Source organism: Phoxinus phoxinus (assembly GCF_949152265.1).
Source record: "Phoxinus phoxinus genome assembly, chromosome: 7".
NCBI lineage: Eukaryota > Metazoa > Chordata > Actinopteri > Cypriniformes > Leuciscidae > Phoxinus > Phoxinus phoxinus.
The window spans coordinates 20,328,774-20,346,071 of NC_136882.1; positions in this window are offsets into that span (position 1 = coordinate 20,328,774).

Consider the following 17,298-nt stretch of genomic DNA (forward strand, 5'->3'; position numbering starts at 1 on the left):
TGTTTTTTTTTTCTTATACTTTTGGGATTTTGACGACAGGTCCCGGGTCATGTTTTTTTTTTTCACACTTTTGGGATTTTGACGACAGGTCCCGGGTCATCGTTTTTTTTTTTTTTTCATACTTTCCTATCATGGTTAAAAGGCAAAAGATATTCTTTAAACTGATGGCTGTTAAGCTCCATCCAAAAAGAAATTGAGTTCAAGTCCCGGGTCATATTTTTTTTAGTTTTTTTGTTTTTTCATACTTTTGGGATTTTGACGACAGGTCCCGGGTCATCGTTTTTTTTTTTTTTTCATACTTTCCTATCATGGTTAAAAGGCAAAAGATATTCTTTAAACTGATGGCTGTTAAGCTCCATCCACAAAGAAATTGAGTTCAAGTCCCGGGTCATGTTTTTTTTTTTTTTTTTTCTCATACTTTTGGGATTTTGACGACAGGTCCCGGGTCATCGTTTTTTTTTTTTTTTTTCATACTTTCCTATCATGGTTAAAAGGCAAAATATATTCTTTAAACTGATGGCAGTTAAGCTCCATCCAAAAAGAAATTGAGTTCAAGTCCCGGGTCATATTTTTTTTAGTTTTTTTGTTTTTTCATACTTTTGGGATTTTGACGACAGGTCCCGGGTCATCGTTTTTTTTTTTTTTTCATACTTTCCTATCATAGTTAAAAGGCAAAAGATATTCTTTAAACTGATGGCAGTAAAGCTGCATCCAAAAAGAAATTGAGTTCAAGTCCTGGGTCATGTTTTTTTTTTTTTTTTTTCTCATACTTTTGGGATTTTGACGACAGGTCCCGGGTCATCGTTTTTTTTTTTTTTTCATACTTTCCTATCATAGTTAAAAGGCAAAAGATATTCTTTAAACTGATGGCAGTTAAGCTCCATCCACAAAGAAATTGAGTTCAAGTCCTGGGTCATGTTTTTTTGTTTTTTTTTTTCATACTTTTGGGATTTTGACGACAGGTCCCGGGTCATCGTTTTTTGTTTTTTTTTTCCATACTTTCCTATCATTGTTAAAAGGCAAAAGATATTGTTTAAACTGATGGCAGTTAAGCTCCATCCACAAAGAAATTAAGTTCAAGTCCCGGGTCATGTTTTTTTTTGTTTTTTTGTTTTTTCATACTTTTGGGATTTGGACGACAGGTCCCGGGTCATCGTTTTTTGTTTTTTTTCATACTTTCCTATCATTGTTAAAAGGCAAAAGATATTGTTTAAACTGATGGCAGTTAAGCTCCATCCACAAAAAAATTGAGTTCAAGTCCCGGGTCATGTTTTTTTTTGTTTTTTTTCTCATACTTTTGGGATTTTGACGACAGGTCCCGGGTCATCGTTTTTTTTTTTTTTTTCATACTTTCCTATCATGGTTAAAAGGCAAAAGATATTCTTTAAACTGATGGCTGTTAAGCTCCATCCACAAAGAAATTGAGTTCAAGTCCCGGGTCATGTTTTTTTTTGTTTTTTCATACTTTTGGGATTTTGACGACAGGTCCCGGGTCATCGTTTTTTTTTTTTTCATACTTTCCTATCATTGTTAAAAGGCAAAAGATATTCTTTAAACTGATGGCAGTAAAGCTGCATCCAAAAAGAAATTGAGTTCAAGTCCCGGGTCATGTTTTTTTTTTTTTTTTTTCTCATACTTTTGGGATTTTGACGACAGGTCCCGGGTCATCGTTTTTTTTTTTTTTTTTTTCATACTTTCCTATCATTGTTAAAAGGCAAAAGATATTGTTTAAACTGATGGCAGTTAAGCTCCATCCACAAAGAAATTAAGTTCAAGTCCCGGGTTATGTTTTTTTTTGTTTTTTTGTTTTTTCATACTTTTGGGATTTGGACGACAGGTTCCGGGTCATCGTTTTTTGTTTTTTTTCATACTTTCCTATCATTGTTAAAAGGCAAAAGATATTGTTTAAACTGATGGCAGTTAAGCTCCATCCACAAAAAAATTGAGTTCAAGTCCCGAATCATGTTTTTTTTTTGTTTTTTTTCTCATACTTTTGGGATTTTGACGACAGGTCCCGGGTCATGTTTTTTTTTTTTCATACTTTTGGGATTTTGACGACAGGTCCCGGGGTCATCGTTTTTTTTTTTTTTTCATACTTTCCTATCATGGTTAAAAGGCAAAAGATATTGTTTAAACTGATGGCAGTTAAGCTCCATCCACAAAAATATTGAGTTCAAGTCCCGGGTCATGTTTTTTTTTTGTTTTTTTTCTCATACTTTTGGGATTTTGACGACAGGTCCCGGGTCATGTTTTTTTTTTCTCAAACTTTTGGGATTTTGACGACAGGTCCCGGGTCATGTTTTTTTTTTCACACTTTTGGGATTTTGACGACAGGTCCCGGGTCATCGTTTTTTTTTTTTTTTCATACTTTCCTATCATGGTTAAAAGGCAAAAGATATTCTTTAAACTGATGGCTGTTAAGCTCCATCCACAAAGAAATTGAGTTCAAGTCCCGGGTCATGTTTTTTTTTGTTTTTTTGTTTTTTCATACTTTTGGGATTTTGACGACAGGTCCCGGGTCATCGTTTTTTTTTTTTTTTTCATACTTTCCTATTATTGTTAAAAGGCAAAAGATATTGTTTAAACTGATGGCAGTTAAGCTCCATCCACAAAAAAATTGAGTTCAAGTCCCGGGTCATATTTTTTTTTGTTTTTTTGTTTTTTCATACTTTTGGGATTTTGACGACAGGTCCCGGGTCATCGTTTTTTTTTTTTTTTCATACTTTCCTATCATGGTTAAAAGGCAAAATATATTCTTTAAACTGATGGCAGTTAAGCTCCATCCACAAAAAAATTGAGTTCAAGTCCCGGGTCATGTTTTTTTTTTTTCATACTTTTGGGATTTTGACGACAGGTCCCGGGTCATCGTTTTTTTTTTTTTTTCATACTTTCCTATCATGGTTAAAAGGCAAAAGATATTCTTTAAACTGATGGCAGTTAAGCTCCATCCACAAAGAAATTGAGTTCAAGTCCCGGGTCATGTTTTTTTTAGTTTTTTTTCTCATACTTTTGGGATTTTGACGACAGGTCCCGGGTAATCGTTTTTTTTTTTTTTTTCATACTTTCCTATCATGGTTAAAAGGCAAAAGATATTCTTTAAACTGATGGCAGTTAAGCTCCATCCAAAAAGAAATTGAGTTCAAGTCCCGGGTCATGTTTTTTTTTGTTTTTTTTCTCATACTTTTGGGATTTTGACGACAGGTCCCGGGTCATCGTTTTTTTTTTTTTTTCATACTTTGCTATTATTGTTAAAAGGCAAAAGATATTGTTTAAACTGATGGCAGTTAAGCTCCATCCACAAAAAAATTGAGTTCAAGTCCCGGGTCATGTTTTTTTTTTTTCATACTTTTGGGATTTTGACGACAGGTCCCGGGTCATCGTTTTTTTTTTTTTTTTCATACTTTCCTATCATTGTTAAAAGGCAAAAGATATTCTTTAAACTGATGGCAGTTAAGCTCCATCCATAAAGAAATTGAGTTCAAGTCCCGGGTCATGTTTTTTTTAGTTTTTTAGTTTTGTCATACTTTTGGGATTTTGACGACAGGTCCCGGGTCATCGTTTTTTTTTTTTTTTTCATACTTTCCTATCATTGTTAAAAGGCAAAAGATATTCTTTAAACTGATGGCAGTTAAGCTCCATCCAAAAAGAAATTGAGTTCAAGTCCCGGGTCATGTTTTTTTTTTGTTTTTTTTCTCATACTTTTGGGATTTTGACGACAGGTCCCGGGTCATCGTTTTTTTTTTTTTTTCATACTTTGCTATTATTGTTAAAAGGCAAAAGATATTGTTTAAACTGATGGCAGTTAAGCTCCATCCACAAAAAAATTGAGTTCAAGTCCCGGGTCATGTTTTTTTTTTTTCATACTTTTGGGATTTTGACGACAGGTCCCGGGTCATCGTTTTTTTATTTTTTCATACTTTCCTATCATGGTTAAAAGGCAAAAGATATTCTTTAAACTGATGGCAGTTAAGCTCCATCCACAAAGAAATTGAGTTCAAGTCCCGGGTCATGTTTTTTTTTTTTTTTTTCTCACACTTTTGGGATTTTGACGACAGGTCCCGGGTCATCGTTTTTTTTTTTTTTTTCATACTTTCCTATCATGGTTAAAAGGCAAAATATATTCTTTAAACTGATGGCAGTTAAGCTCCATCCACAAAAAAATTGAGTTCAAGTCCCGGGTCATGTTTTTGTTTTTTCATACTTTTGGGATTTTGACGACAGGTCCCGGGTCATCGTTTTTTTTTTTTTTTTCATACTTTCCTATCATGGGTTAAAAGGCAAAAGATATTCTTTAAACTGATGGCAGTTAAGCTCCATCCACAAAAAAATTGAGTTCAAGTCCCGGGTCATGGTTTTTTTGTTTTTTTTCTCATACTTTTGGGATTTTGACGACAGGTCCCGGGTCATCGTTTTTTTTTTTTTTTTCATACTTTCCTATCATGGTTAAAAGGCAAAAGATATTCTTTAAACTGATGGCAGTTAAGCTCCATCCACAAAAAAATTGAGTTCAAGTCCCGGGTCATGTTTTTTTCTTTTTTTTTTCTCATACTTTTGGGATTTTGACGACAGGTCCCGGGTCATCGTTTTTTTTTTTTTTTTCATACTTTCCTATTATTGTTAAAAGGCAAAATATATTGTTTAAACTGATGGCAGTTAAGCTCCATCCACAAAAAAATTTAGTTCAAGTCCCGGGTCAAGGTTTTTTTTGTTTTTTTGTTTTTTCATACTTTTGGGATTTTGACGACAGGTTCCGGGTCATCGTTTTTTTTTTTTTTTTCATACTTTCCTATCATTGTTAAAAGGCAAAATATATTCTTTAAACTGATGGCAGTTAAGCTCCATCCACAAAGAAATTAAGTTCAAGTCCCGGGTTATGTTTTTTTTTGTTTTTTTGTTTTTTCATACTTTTGGGATTTGGACGACAGGTTCCGGGTCATCGTTTTTTTTTTTTTTTCATACTTTCCTATCATTGTTAAAAGGCAAAAGATATTCTTTAAACTGATGGCAGTTAAGCTCCATCCACAAAAAAATTGAGTTCAAGTCCCGGGTCATGTTTTTTTTTTTCCATACTTTTGGGATTTTGACGACAGGTCCCGGGTCATCGTTTTTTTTTTTTTTTTCATACTTTCCTATCATGGTTAAAAGGCAAAATATATTCTTTAAACTGATGGCAGTTAAGTTCCATCCACAAAAAAATTGAGTTCAAGTCCCGGGTCATGTTTTTTTTTGTTTTTTTTCTCATACTTTTGGGATTTTGACGACAGGTCCCGGGTCATCGTTTTTTTTTTTTTTTTCATACTTTCCTATCATGGTTAAAAGGCAAAATATATTCTTTAAACTGATGGCAGTTAAGCTCCATCCACAAAAAAATTGAGTTCAAGTCCCGGGTCATGTTTTTTTCTTTTTTTTTTCTCATACTTTTGGGATTTTGACGACAGGTCCCGGGTCATCGTTTTTTTTTTTTTTTTCATACTTTCCTATTATTGTTAAAAGGCAAAATATATTGTTTAAACTGATGGCAGTTAAGCTCCATCCACAAAAAAATTTAGTTCAAGTCCCGGGTCAAGTTTTTTTTTGTTTTTTTGTTTTTTCATACTTTTGGGATTTTGACGACAGGTTCCGGGTCATCGTTTTTTTTTTTTTTTTCATACTTTCCTATCATTGTTAAAAGGCAAAATATATTCTTTAAACTGATGGCAGTTAAGCTCCATCCACAAAGAAATTAAGTTCAAGTCCCGGGTTATGTTTTTTTTTGTTTTTTTGTTTTTTCATACTTTTGGGATTTGGACGACAGGTTCCGGGTCATCGTTTTTTTTTTTTTTTCATACTTTCCTATCATTGTTAAAAGGCAAAAGATATTCTTTAAACTGATGGCAGTTAAGCTCCATCCACAAAAAAATTGAGTTCAAGTCCCGGGTCATGTATTTTTTTTTTTTTTCATACTTTCCTATCATGGTTAAAAGGCAAAATATATTCTTTAAACTGATGGCAGTTAAGTTCCATCCACAAAAAAATTGAGTTCAAGTCCCGGGTCATGTTTTTTTTTGTTTTTTTTCTCATACTTTTGGGATTTTGACGACAGGTCCCGGGCCATCGTTTTTTTTTTTTTTTCATACTTTCCTATTATTGTTAAAAGGCAAAAGATATTGTTTAAACTGATGGCAGTTAAGCTCCATCCACAAAAAAATTGAGTTCAAGTCCCGGGTCATGTTTTTTTTTTTTCATACTTTTGGGATTTTGACGACAGGTCCCCGGGTCATCGTTTTTTTTTTTTTTTTTCATACTTTCCTATTATTGTTAAAAGGCAAAAGATATTCTTTAAACTGATGGCAGTTAAGCTCCATCCACAAAAAAATTGAGTTCAAGTCCCGGGTCATGGTTTTTTTGTTTTTTTTCTCATACTTTTGGGATTTTGACGACAGGTCCCGGGTCATCGTTTTTTTTTTTTTTTTCATACTTTCCTATCATTGTTAAAAGGCAAAATATATTCTTTAAACTGATGGCAGTTAAGCTCCATCCACAAAGAAATTGAGTTCAAGTCCCGGGTCATGTTTTTTTTTGTTTTTTTGTTTTTTCATACTTTTGGGTTTTTGACGACAGGTCCCGGGTCATGTTTTTTTTTAGTTTTTTAGTTTTTTCATACTTTTGGGATTTTGACGACAGGTCCCGGGTCATCGTTTTTTTTTTTTTTTCATACTTTCCTATAATAGTTAAAAGGCAAAAGATATTCTTTAAACTGATGGCAGTTAAGCTGCATCCAAAAAGAAATTGAGTTCAAGTCCCGGGTCATGTTTTTTTTTTTTTCATACTTTTGGGATTTTGACGACAGGTCCCGGGTCATCGTTTTTTTTTTTTTTTCATACTTTCCTATTATTGTTAAAAGGCAAAAGATATTGTTTAAACTGATGGCAGTTAAGCTCCATCCACAAAAAAATTGAGTTCAAGTCCCGGGTCATATTTTTTTTTGTTTTTTTGTTTTTTCATACTTTTGGGATTTTGACGACAGGTCCCGGGTCATCGTTTTTTTTTTTTTTTCATACTTTCCTATCATGGTTAAAAGGCAAAATATATTCTTTAAACTGATGGCAGTTAAGCTCCATCCACAAAAAAATTGAGTTCAAGTCCCGGGTCATGTTTTTTTTTTTTCATACTTTTGGGATTTTGACGACAGGTCCCGGGTCATCGTTTTTTTTTTTTTTTCATACTTTCCTATCATGGTTAAAAGGCAAAAGATATTCTTTAAACTGATGGCAGTTAAGCTCCATCCACAAAGAAATTGAGTTCAAGTCCCGGGTCATGTTTTTTTTTGTTTTTTTTCTCATACTTTTGGGATTTTGACGACAGGTCCCGGGTCATCGTTTTTTTTTGTTTTTTTTCTCATACTTTTGGGATTTTGACGACAGGTCCCGGGTAATCGTTTTTTTTTTTTTTTCATACTTTCCTATCATGGTTAAAAGGCAAAAGATATTCTTTAAACTGATGGCAGTTAAGCTCCATCCAAAAAGAAATTGAGTTCAAGTCCCGGGTCATGTTTTTTTTTTGTTTTTTTTCTCATACTTTTGGGATTTTGACGACAGGTCCCGGGTCATCGTTTTTTTTTTTTTTTCATACTTTGCTATTATTGTTAAAAGGCAAAAGATATTGTTTAAACTGATGGCAGTTAAGCTCCATCCACAAAAAAATTGAGTTCAAGTCCCGGGTCATGTTTTTTTTTTTTCATACTTTTGGGATTTTGACGACAGGTCCCGGGTCATCATTTTTTTTTTTTTTTTCATACTTTCCTATCATTGTTAAAAGGCAAAAGATATTCTTTAAACTGATGGCAGTTAAGCTCCATCCATAAAGAAATTGAGTTCAAGTCCCGGGTCATGTTTTTTTTAGTTTTTTAGTTTTGTCATACTTTTGGGATTTTGACGACAGGTCCCGGGTCATCGTTTTTTTTTTTTTTTCATACTTTCCTATCATTGTTAAAAGGCAAAAGATATTCTTTAAACTGATGGCAGTTAAGCTCCATCCAAAAAGAAATTGAGTTCAAGTCCCGGGTCATGTTTTTTTTTGTTTTTTTTCTCATACTTTTGGGATTTTGACGACAGGTCCCGGGTCATCGTTTTTTTTTTTTTTTTCATACTTTGCTATTATTGTTAAAAGGCAAAAGATATTGTTTAAACTGATGGCAGTTAAGCTCCATCCACAAAAAAATTGAGTTCAAGTCCCGGGTCATGTTTTTTTTTTTTCATACTTTTGGGATTTTGACGACAGGTCCCGGGTCATCGTTTTTTTATTTTTTCATACTTTCCTATCATGGTTAAAAGGCAAAAGATATTCTTTAAACTGATGGCAGTTAAGCTCCATCCACAAAGAAATTGAGTTCAAGTCCCGGGTCATGTTTTTTTTTTTTTTTTTCACACTTTTGGGATTTTGACGACAGGTCCCGGGTCATCGTTTTTTTTTTTTTTTTCATACTTTCCTATCATGGTTAAAAGGCAAAATATATTCTTTAAACTGATGGCAGTTAAGCTCCATCCACAAAAAAATTGAGTTCAAGTCCCGGGTCATGTTTTTTTTTTTTTTTTTTTTCTCACACTTTTGGGATTTTGACGACAGGTCCCGGGTCATCGTTTTTTTTTTTTTTTTCATACTTTCCTATCATGGTTAAAAGGCAAAATATATTCTTTAAACTGATGGCAGTTAAGCTCCATCCACAAAAAAATTGAGTTCAAGTCCCGGGTCATGTTTTTTTTTTTTCATACTTTTGGGATTTTGACGACAGGTCCCGGGTCATCGTTTTTTTATTTTTTCATACTTTCCTATCATGGTTAAAAGGCAAAATATATTCTTTAAACTGATGGCAGTTAAGCTCCATCCACAAAAAAATTGAGTTCAAGTCCCGGGTCATGTTTTTTTTTTTTTTTTTTTTTCACACTTTTGGGATTTTGACGACAGGTCCCGGGTCATCGTTTTTTTTTTTTTTTTCATACTTTCCTATCATGGTTAAAAGGCAAAATATATTCTTTAAACTGATGGCAGTTAAGCTCCATCCACAAAAAAATTGAGTTCAAGTCCCGGGTCATGTTTTTGTTTTTTCATACTTTTGGGATTTTGACGACAGGTCCCTGGTCATCGTTTTTTTTTTTTTTTTCATACTTTCCTATCATGGGTTAAAAGGCAAAATATATTCTTTAAACTGATGGCAGTTAAGCTCCATCCACAAAGAAATTGAGTTCAAGTCCCGGGTCATGTTTTTTTTTGTTTTTTTTCTCATACTTTTGGGATTTTGACGACAGGTCCCGGGTCATCGTTTTTTTTTTTTTTTTCATACTTTCCTATCATAGTTAAAAGGCAAAAGATATTCTTTAAACTGATGGCAGTTAAGCTCCATCCACAAAAAAATTGAGTTCAAGTCCCGGGTCATGTTTTTTTTTTTTTTTCATACTTTCCTATCATGGTTAAAAGGCAAAATATATTCTTTAAACTGATGGCAGTTAAGCTCCATCCAAAAAGAAATTGAGTTCAAGTCCCGGGTCATCTTTTTTTTTTTTTTTTCATACTTTCCTATCATGGTTAAAAGGCAAAATATATTCTTTAAACTGATGGCAGTTAAGCTCCATCCACAAAAAAATTGAGTTCAAGTCCCGGGTCATGTTTTTTTTTTTTTTTTTCTCATACTTTTGGGATTTTGACGACAGGTCCCGGGTCATCGTTTTTTTGTTTTTTTTCATACTTTCCTATCATGGTTAAAAGGCAAAATATATTCTTTAAACTGATGGCAGTTAAGCTCCATCCAAAAAGAAATTGAGTTCAAGTCCCGGGTCATCGTTTTTTTTTTTTTTTCATACTTTCCTATCATGGTTAAAAGGCAAAATATATTCTTTAAACTGATGGCAGTTAAGCTCCATCCACAAAAAAATTGAGTTCAAGTCCCGGGTCATATATATATTTTTTTTTTTTTTTTTCACACTTTTGGGATTTTGACGACAGGTCCCGGGTCATCGTTTTTTTTTTTTTTTTCATACTTTCCTATCATGGTTAAAAGGCAAAATATATTCTTTAAACTGATGGCAGTTAAGCTCCATCCACAAAAAAATTGAGTTCAAGTCCCGGGTCATGTTTTTTTTTTTTCATACTTTTGGGATTTTGACGACAGGTCCCGGGTCATCGTTTTTTTTTTTTTTTTCATACTTTCCTATCATGGTTAAAAGGCAAAAGATATTCTTTAAACTGATGGCTGTTAAGCTCCATCCACAAAGAAATTGAGTTCAAGTCCCGGGTCATGTTTTTTTTTGTTTTTTTGTTTTCTCATACTTTTGGGATTTTGACGACAGGTCCCGGGTCATCGTTTTTTTTTTTTTTCATACTTTCCTATCATAGTTAAAAGGCAAAAGATATTATTTAAACTGATGGCTGTTAAGCTCCATCCACAAAGAAATTGAGTTCAAGTCCCGGGTCATGGTTTTTTTGTTTTTTTTCTCATACTTTTGGGATTTTGACGACAGGTCCCGGGTCATCGTTTTTAGTTTTTTTTTCATACTTTCCTATTATTGTTAAAAGGCAAAAGATATTGTTTAAACTGATGGCAGTTAAGCTCCATCCACAAAGAAATTGAGTTCAAGTCCCGGGTCATGTTTTTTTTTTTTTTTTTTTCATACTTTTGGGATTTTGACGACAGGTCCCGGGTCATCGTTTTTTTTTTTTTTTTCATACTTTCCTATCATGGTTAAAAGGCAAAAGATATTCTTTAAACTGATGGCAGTTAAGCTCCATCCACAAAAAAAATTGAGTTCAAGTCCCGGGTCATGTTTTTGTTTTTTCATACTTTTGGGATTTTGACGACAGGTCCCGGGTCATCGTTTTTTTTTTTTTTTTCATACTTTCCTATCATTGTTAAAAGGCAAAAGATATTGTTTAAACTGATGGCAGTTAAGCTCCATCCACAAAAAAATTGAGTTCAAGTCCCGGGTCATTTTTTTTTTTGTTTTTTTGTTTTTTCATACTTTTGGGATTTTGACGACAGGTCCCGGGTCATCGTTTTTTTTTTTTTTTTCATACTTTCCTATCATGGTTAAAAGGCAAAAGATATTGTTTAAACTGATGGCAGTTAAGCTCCATCCACAAAAAAATTGAGTTCAAGTCCCGGGTCATATTTTTTTTTGTTTTTTTGTTTTTTCATACTTTTGGGATTTTGACGACAGGTCCCGGGTCATCGTTTTTTTTTTTTTTTTCATACTTTCCTATCATGGTTAAAAGGCAAAATATATTCTTTAAACTGATGGCAGTTAAGCTCCATCCACAAAAAAATTGAGTTCAAGTCCCGGGTCATGTTTTTTTTTTTTTTTTCTCATACTTTTGGGATTTTGACGACAGGTCCCGGGTCATCGTTTTTTTTTTTTTTTTCATACTTTCCTATCATGGTTAAAAGGCAAAAGATATTCTTTAAACTGATGGCAGTTAAGCTCCATCCACAAAGAAATTGAGTTCAAGTCCCGGGTCATGTTTTTTTTTTTTTTTTTTTCATACTTTTGGGATTTTGACGACAGGTCCCGGGTCATCGTTTTTTTTTTTTTTTCATACTTTCCTATCATGGTTAAAAGGCAAAATATATTCTTTAAACTGATGGCAGTTAAGCTCCATCCACAAAAAAATTGAGTTCAAGTCCCGGGTCATGTTTTTTTTTTTTTTTTTTTCATACTTTTGGGATTTTGACGACAGGTCCCGGGTCATCGTTTTTTTTTTTTTTTTCATACTTTCCTATCATGGTTAAAAGGCAAAAGATATTCTTTAAACTGATGGCAGTTAAGCTCCATCCACAAAGAAATTGAGTTCAAGTCCCGGGTCATGTTTTTTTTTTTTTTTTTCTCATACTTTTGGGATTTTGACGACAGGTCCCGGGTCATCGTTTTTTTTTTTTTTTTCATACTTTCCTATCATGGTTAAAAGGCAAAAGATATTCTTTAAACTGATGGCAGTTAAGCTCCATCCACAAAAAAAATTGAGTTCAAGTCCCGGGTCATGTTTTTTTTTTTTCATACTTTTGGGATTTTGACGACAGGTCCCCGGGTCATCGTTTTTTTTTTTTTTTCATACTTTCCTATCATGGTTAAAAGGCAAAAGATATTCTTTAAACTGATGGCTGTTAAGCTCCATCCACAAAGAAATTGAGTTCAGGTCCCGGGTCATCGTTTTTTTTTTTTTTCATACTTTCCTATCATAGTTAAAAGGCAAAATATATTCTTTAAACTGATGGCAGTTAAGCTCCATCCACAAAAAAATTGAGTTCAAGTCCCGGGTCATGTTTTTTTTTGTTTTTTTTCTCATACTTTTGGGATTTTGACGACAGGTCCCGGGTCATCGTTTTTTTTTTTTTTTCATACTTTCCTATTATTGTTAAAAGGCAAAATATATTGTTTAAACTGATGGCAGTTAAGCTCCATCCACAAAAAAATTGAGTTCAAGTCCCGGGTCATGTTTTTTTTTTTTCATACTTTTGGGATTTTGACGACAGGTCCCCGGGTCATCGTTTTTTTTTTTTTTTTTTCATACTTTCCTATCATTGTTAAAAGGCAAAAGATATTCTTTAAACTGATGGCAGTTAAGCTCCATCCACAAAGAAATTGAGTTCAAGTCCCGGGTCATGTTTTTTTAGTTTTTTTCTCATACTTTTGGGATTTTGACGACAGGTCCCGGGTCATCGTTTTTTGTTTTTTTTCATACTTTCCTATTATTGTTAAAAGGCAAAAGATATTGTTTAAACTGATGGCAGTTAAGCTCCATCCACAAAAAAAATTGAGTTCAAGTCCCGGGTCATGTTTTTTTTTTTTCATACTTTTGGGATTTTGACGACAGGTCCCGGGTCATCGTTTTTTTTTTTTTTTTCATACTTTCCTATCATGGTTAAAAGGCAAAAGATATTCTTTAAACTGATGGCTGTTAAGCTCCATCCACAAAGAAATTGAGTTCAAGTCCCGGGTCATGTTTTTTTTTGTTTTTTTGTTTTTTCATACTTTTGGGATTTTGACGACAGGTCCCGGGTCATCGTTTTTTTTTTTTTTTTCATACTTTCCTATCATTGTTAAAAGGCAAAATATATTCTTTAAACTGATGGCAGTTAAGCTCCATCCACAAAGAAATTGAGTTCAAGTCCCGGGTCATGTTTTTTTAGTTTTTTTCTCATACTTTTGGGATTTTGACGACAGGTCCCGGGTCATCGTTTTTTGTTTTTTTTCATACTTTCCTATTATTGTTAAAAGGCAAAAGATATTGTTTAAACTGATGGCAGTTAAGCTCCATCCACAAAAAAATTGAGTTCAAGTCCCGGGTCATATTTTTTTTTGTTTTTTTGTTTTTTCATACTTTTGGGATTTTGACGACAGGTCCCGGGTCATCGTTTTTTTTTTTTTTTTCATACTTTCCTATCATGGTTAAAAGGCAAAAGATATTCTTTAAACTGATGGCTGTTAAGCTCCATCCACAAAGAAATTGAGTTCAAGTCCCGGGTCATGTTTTTTTTTTTTCATACTTTTGGGATTTTGACGACAGGTCCCGGGTCATCGTTTTTTTTTTTTTTTTCATACTTTCCTATCATGGTTAAAAGGCAAAAGATATTCTTTAAACTGATGGCTGTTAAGCTCCATCCACAAAGAAATTGAGTTCAAGTCCCGGGTCATGTTTTTTTTTGTTTTTTTGTTTTCTCATACTTTTGGGATTTTGACGACAGGTCCCGGGTCATCGTTTTTTTTTTTTTTCATACTTTCCTATCATAGTTAAAAGGCAAAAGATATTATTTAAACTGATGGCAGTTAAGCTGCATCCACAAAGAAATTGAGTTCAAGTCCCGGGTCATGGTTTTTTTGTTTTTTTTCTCATACTTTTGGGATTTTGACGACAGGTCCCGGGTCATCGTTTTTTGTTTTTTTTCATACTTTCCTATTATTGTTAAAAGGCAAAAGATATTGTTTAAACTGATGGCAGTTAAGCTCCATCCACAAAAAAATTGAGTTCAAGTCCCGGGTCATGTTTTTTTTTTTTTTTTTCTCATACTTTTGGGATTTTGACGACAGGTCCCGGGTCATCGTTTTTTTTTTTTTTTTCATACTTTCCTATCATGGTTAAAAGGCAAAAGATATTCTTTAAACTGATGGCAGTTAAGCTCCATCCACAAAGAAATTGAGTTCAAGTCCCGGGTCATGTTTTTTTTTTTTTTTTTTTCATACTTTTGGGATTTTGACGACAGGTCCCGGGTCATCGTTTTTTTTTTTTTTTTCATACTTTCCTATCATGGTTAAAAGGCAAAAGATATTCTTTAAACTGATGGCAGTTAAGCTCCATCCACAAAAAAAATTGAGTTCAAGTCCCGGGTCATGTTTTTGTTTTTTCATACTTTTGGGATTTTGACGACAGGTCCCGGGTCATCGTTTTTTTTTTTTTTTTAATACTTTCCTATCATGGTTAAAAGGCAAAATATATTCTTTAAACTGATGGCAGTTAAGCTCCATCCACAAAAAAATTGAGTTCAAGTCCCGGGTAATGTTTTTTTTTTTTCTTTCCTCATACTTTTGGGATTTTGACGACAGGTCCCGGGTCATCGTTTTTTTTTTTTTTTTCATACTTTCCTATCATGGTTAAAAGGCAAAAGATATTCTTTAAACTGATGGCAGTTAAGCTCCATCCACAAAGAAATTGAGTTCAAGTCCCGGGTCATGTTTTTTTTTTTTTTTTTTTCATACTTTTGGGATTTTGACGACAGGTCCCGGGTCATCGTTTTTTTTTTTTTTTTCATACTTTCCTATCATGGTTAAAAGGCAAAAGATATTCTTTAAACTGGTGGCAGTTAAGCTCCATCCACAAAAAAAAATTGAGTTCAAGTCCCGGGTCATGTTTTTGTTTTTTCATACTTTTGGGATTTTGACGACAGGTCCCGGGTCATCGTTTTTTTTTTTTTTTTTCATACTTTCCTATCATGGTTAAAAGGCAAAATATATTCTTTAAACTGATGGCAGTTAAGCTCCATCCACAAAAAAATTGAGTTCAAGTCCCGGGTCATGTTTTTTTTTTTTTTTTTCTCATACTTTTGGGATTTTGACGACAGGTCCCGGGTCATCGTTTTTTTTTTTTTTTCCATACTTTCCTATCATGGTTAAAAGGCAAAATATATTCTTTAAACTGATGGCAGTTAAGCTCCATCCACAAAAAAAATTGAGTTCAAGTCCCGGGTCATGTTTTTGTTTTTTCATACTTTTGGGATTTTGACGACAGGTCCCGGGTCATCGTTTTTTTTTTTTTTTTCATACTTTTGGGATTTTGACGACAAGTCCCGGGTCATCGTTTTTTTTTTTTTTTTCATACTTTCCTATCATGGTTAAAAGGCAAAAGATATTGTTTAAACTGATGGCAGTTAAGCTCCATCCACAAAAAAATTGAGTTCAAGTCCCGGGTCATGTTTTTTTTTGTTTTTTTTCTCATACTTTTGGGATTTTGACGACAGGTCCCGGGTCATCGTTTTTTTTTTTTTTTTTCATACTTTCCTATCATGGTTAAAAGGCAAAATATATTCTTAAAACTGATGGCAGTTAAGCTCCATCCACAAAGAAATTGAGTTCAAGTCCCAGGTCATGTTTTTTTTTTTTTTTTTTTTTTCATACTTTTGGGATTTTGACGACAAGTCCCGGGTCATCGTTTTTTTTTTTTTTTTCATACTTTCCTATCATGGTTAAAAGGCAAAAGATATTGTTTAAACTGATGGCAGTTAAGCTCCATCCACAAAAAAATTGAGTTCAAGTCCCGGGTCATGTTTTTTTTTGTTTTTTTTCTCATACTTTTGGGATTTTGACGACAGGTCCCGGGTCATCGTTTTTTGTTTTTTTTCATACTTTCCTATTATTGTTAAAAGGCAAAAGATATTGTTTAAACTGATGGCAGTTAAGCTCCATCCACAAAAAAATTGAGTTCAAGTCCCGGGTCATATTTTTTTTTGTTTTTTTGTTTTTTCATACTTTTGGGATTTTGACGACAGGTCCCGGGTCATCGTTTTTTTTTTTTTTTTCATACTTTCCTATCATGGTTAAAAGGCAAAATATATTCTTTAAACTGATGGCAGTTAAGCTCCATCCACAAAAAAATTGAGTTCAAGTCCCGGGTCATGGTTTTTTTTTTTTCTCTCTCATACTATTGGGATTTTGACGACAGGTCCCGGGTCATCGTTTTTTTTTTTTTTTTTCATACTTTCCTATCATGGTTAAAAGGCAAAAGATATTCTTTAAACTGATGGCAGTTAAGCTCCATCCACAAAAAAAATTGAGTTCAAGTCCCGGGTCATGTTTTTTTTTTTTCATACTTTTGGGATTTTGACGACAGGTCCCGGGTCATCGTTTTTTTTTTTTTTTTCATACTTTCCTATCATGGTTAAAAGGCAAAATATATTCTTTAAACTGATGGCAGTTAAGCTCCATCCACAAAGAAATTGAGTTCAAGTCCCGGGTCATGTTTTTTTTTTTTCATACTTTTGGGATTTTGACGACAGGTCCCGGGTCATCGTTTTTTTTTTTTTTTCATACTTTCCTATCATGGTTAAAAGGCAAAAGATATTCTTTAAACTGATGGCAGTTAAGCTCCATCCACAAAGAAATTGAGTTCAAGTCCCGGGTCATGTTTTTTTTTTTTTTTTTTTTCACACTTTTGGGATTTTGACGACAGGTCCCGGGTCATCGTTTTTTTTTTTTTTTTCATACTTTCCTATCATGGTTAAAAGGCAAAATATATTCTTTAAACTGATGGCAGTTAAGCTCCATCCACAAAGAAATTGAGTTCAAGTCCCGGGTCATGTTTTTTTTTTTTCATACTTTTGGGATTGTGACGACAGGTCCCGGGTCATGTTTTTTTTTAGTTTTTTCATACTTTTGGGATTTTGACGACAGGTCCCGGGTCATCGTTTTTTTTTTTTTTTCATACTTTCCTATCATGGTTAAAAGGCAAAATATATTCTTTAAACTGATGGCAGTTAAGCTCCATCCACAAAAAAATTGAGTTCAAGTCCCGGGTCATATTTTTTTTTGTTTTTTTGTTTTTTCATACTTTTGGGATTTTGACGACAGGTCCCGGGTCATCGTTTTTTTTTTTTTTTTTCATACTTTCCTATCATGGTTAAAAGGCAAAATATATTCTTTAAACTGATGGCAGTTAAGCTCCATCCACAAAAAAATTGAGTTCAAGTCCCGGGTCATGTTTTTCTTTTTTCATACTTTTGGGATTTTGACGACAGGTCCCGGGTCATGTTTTTTTTTTTTCATACTTTTGGGATTTTGACGA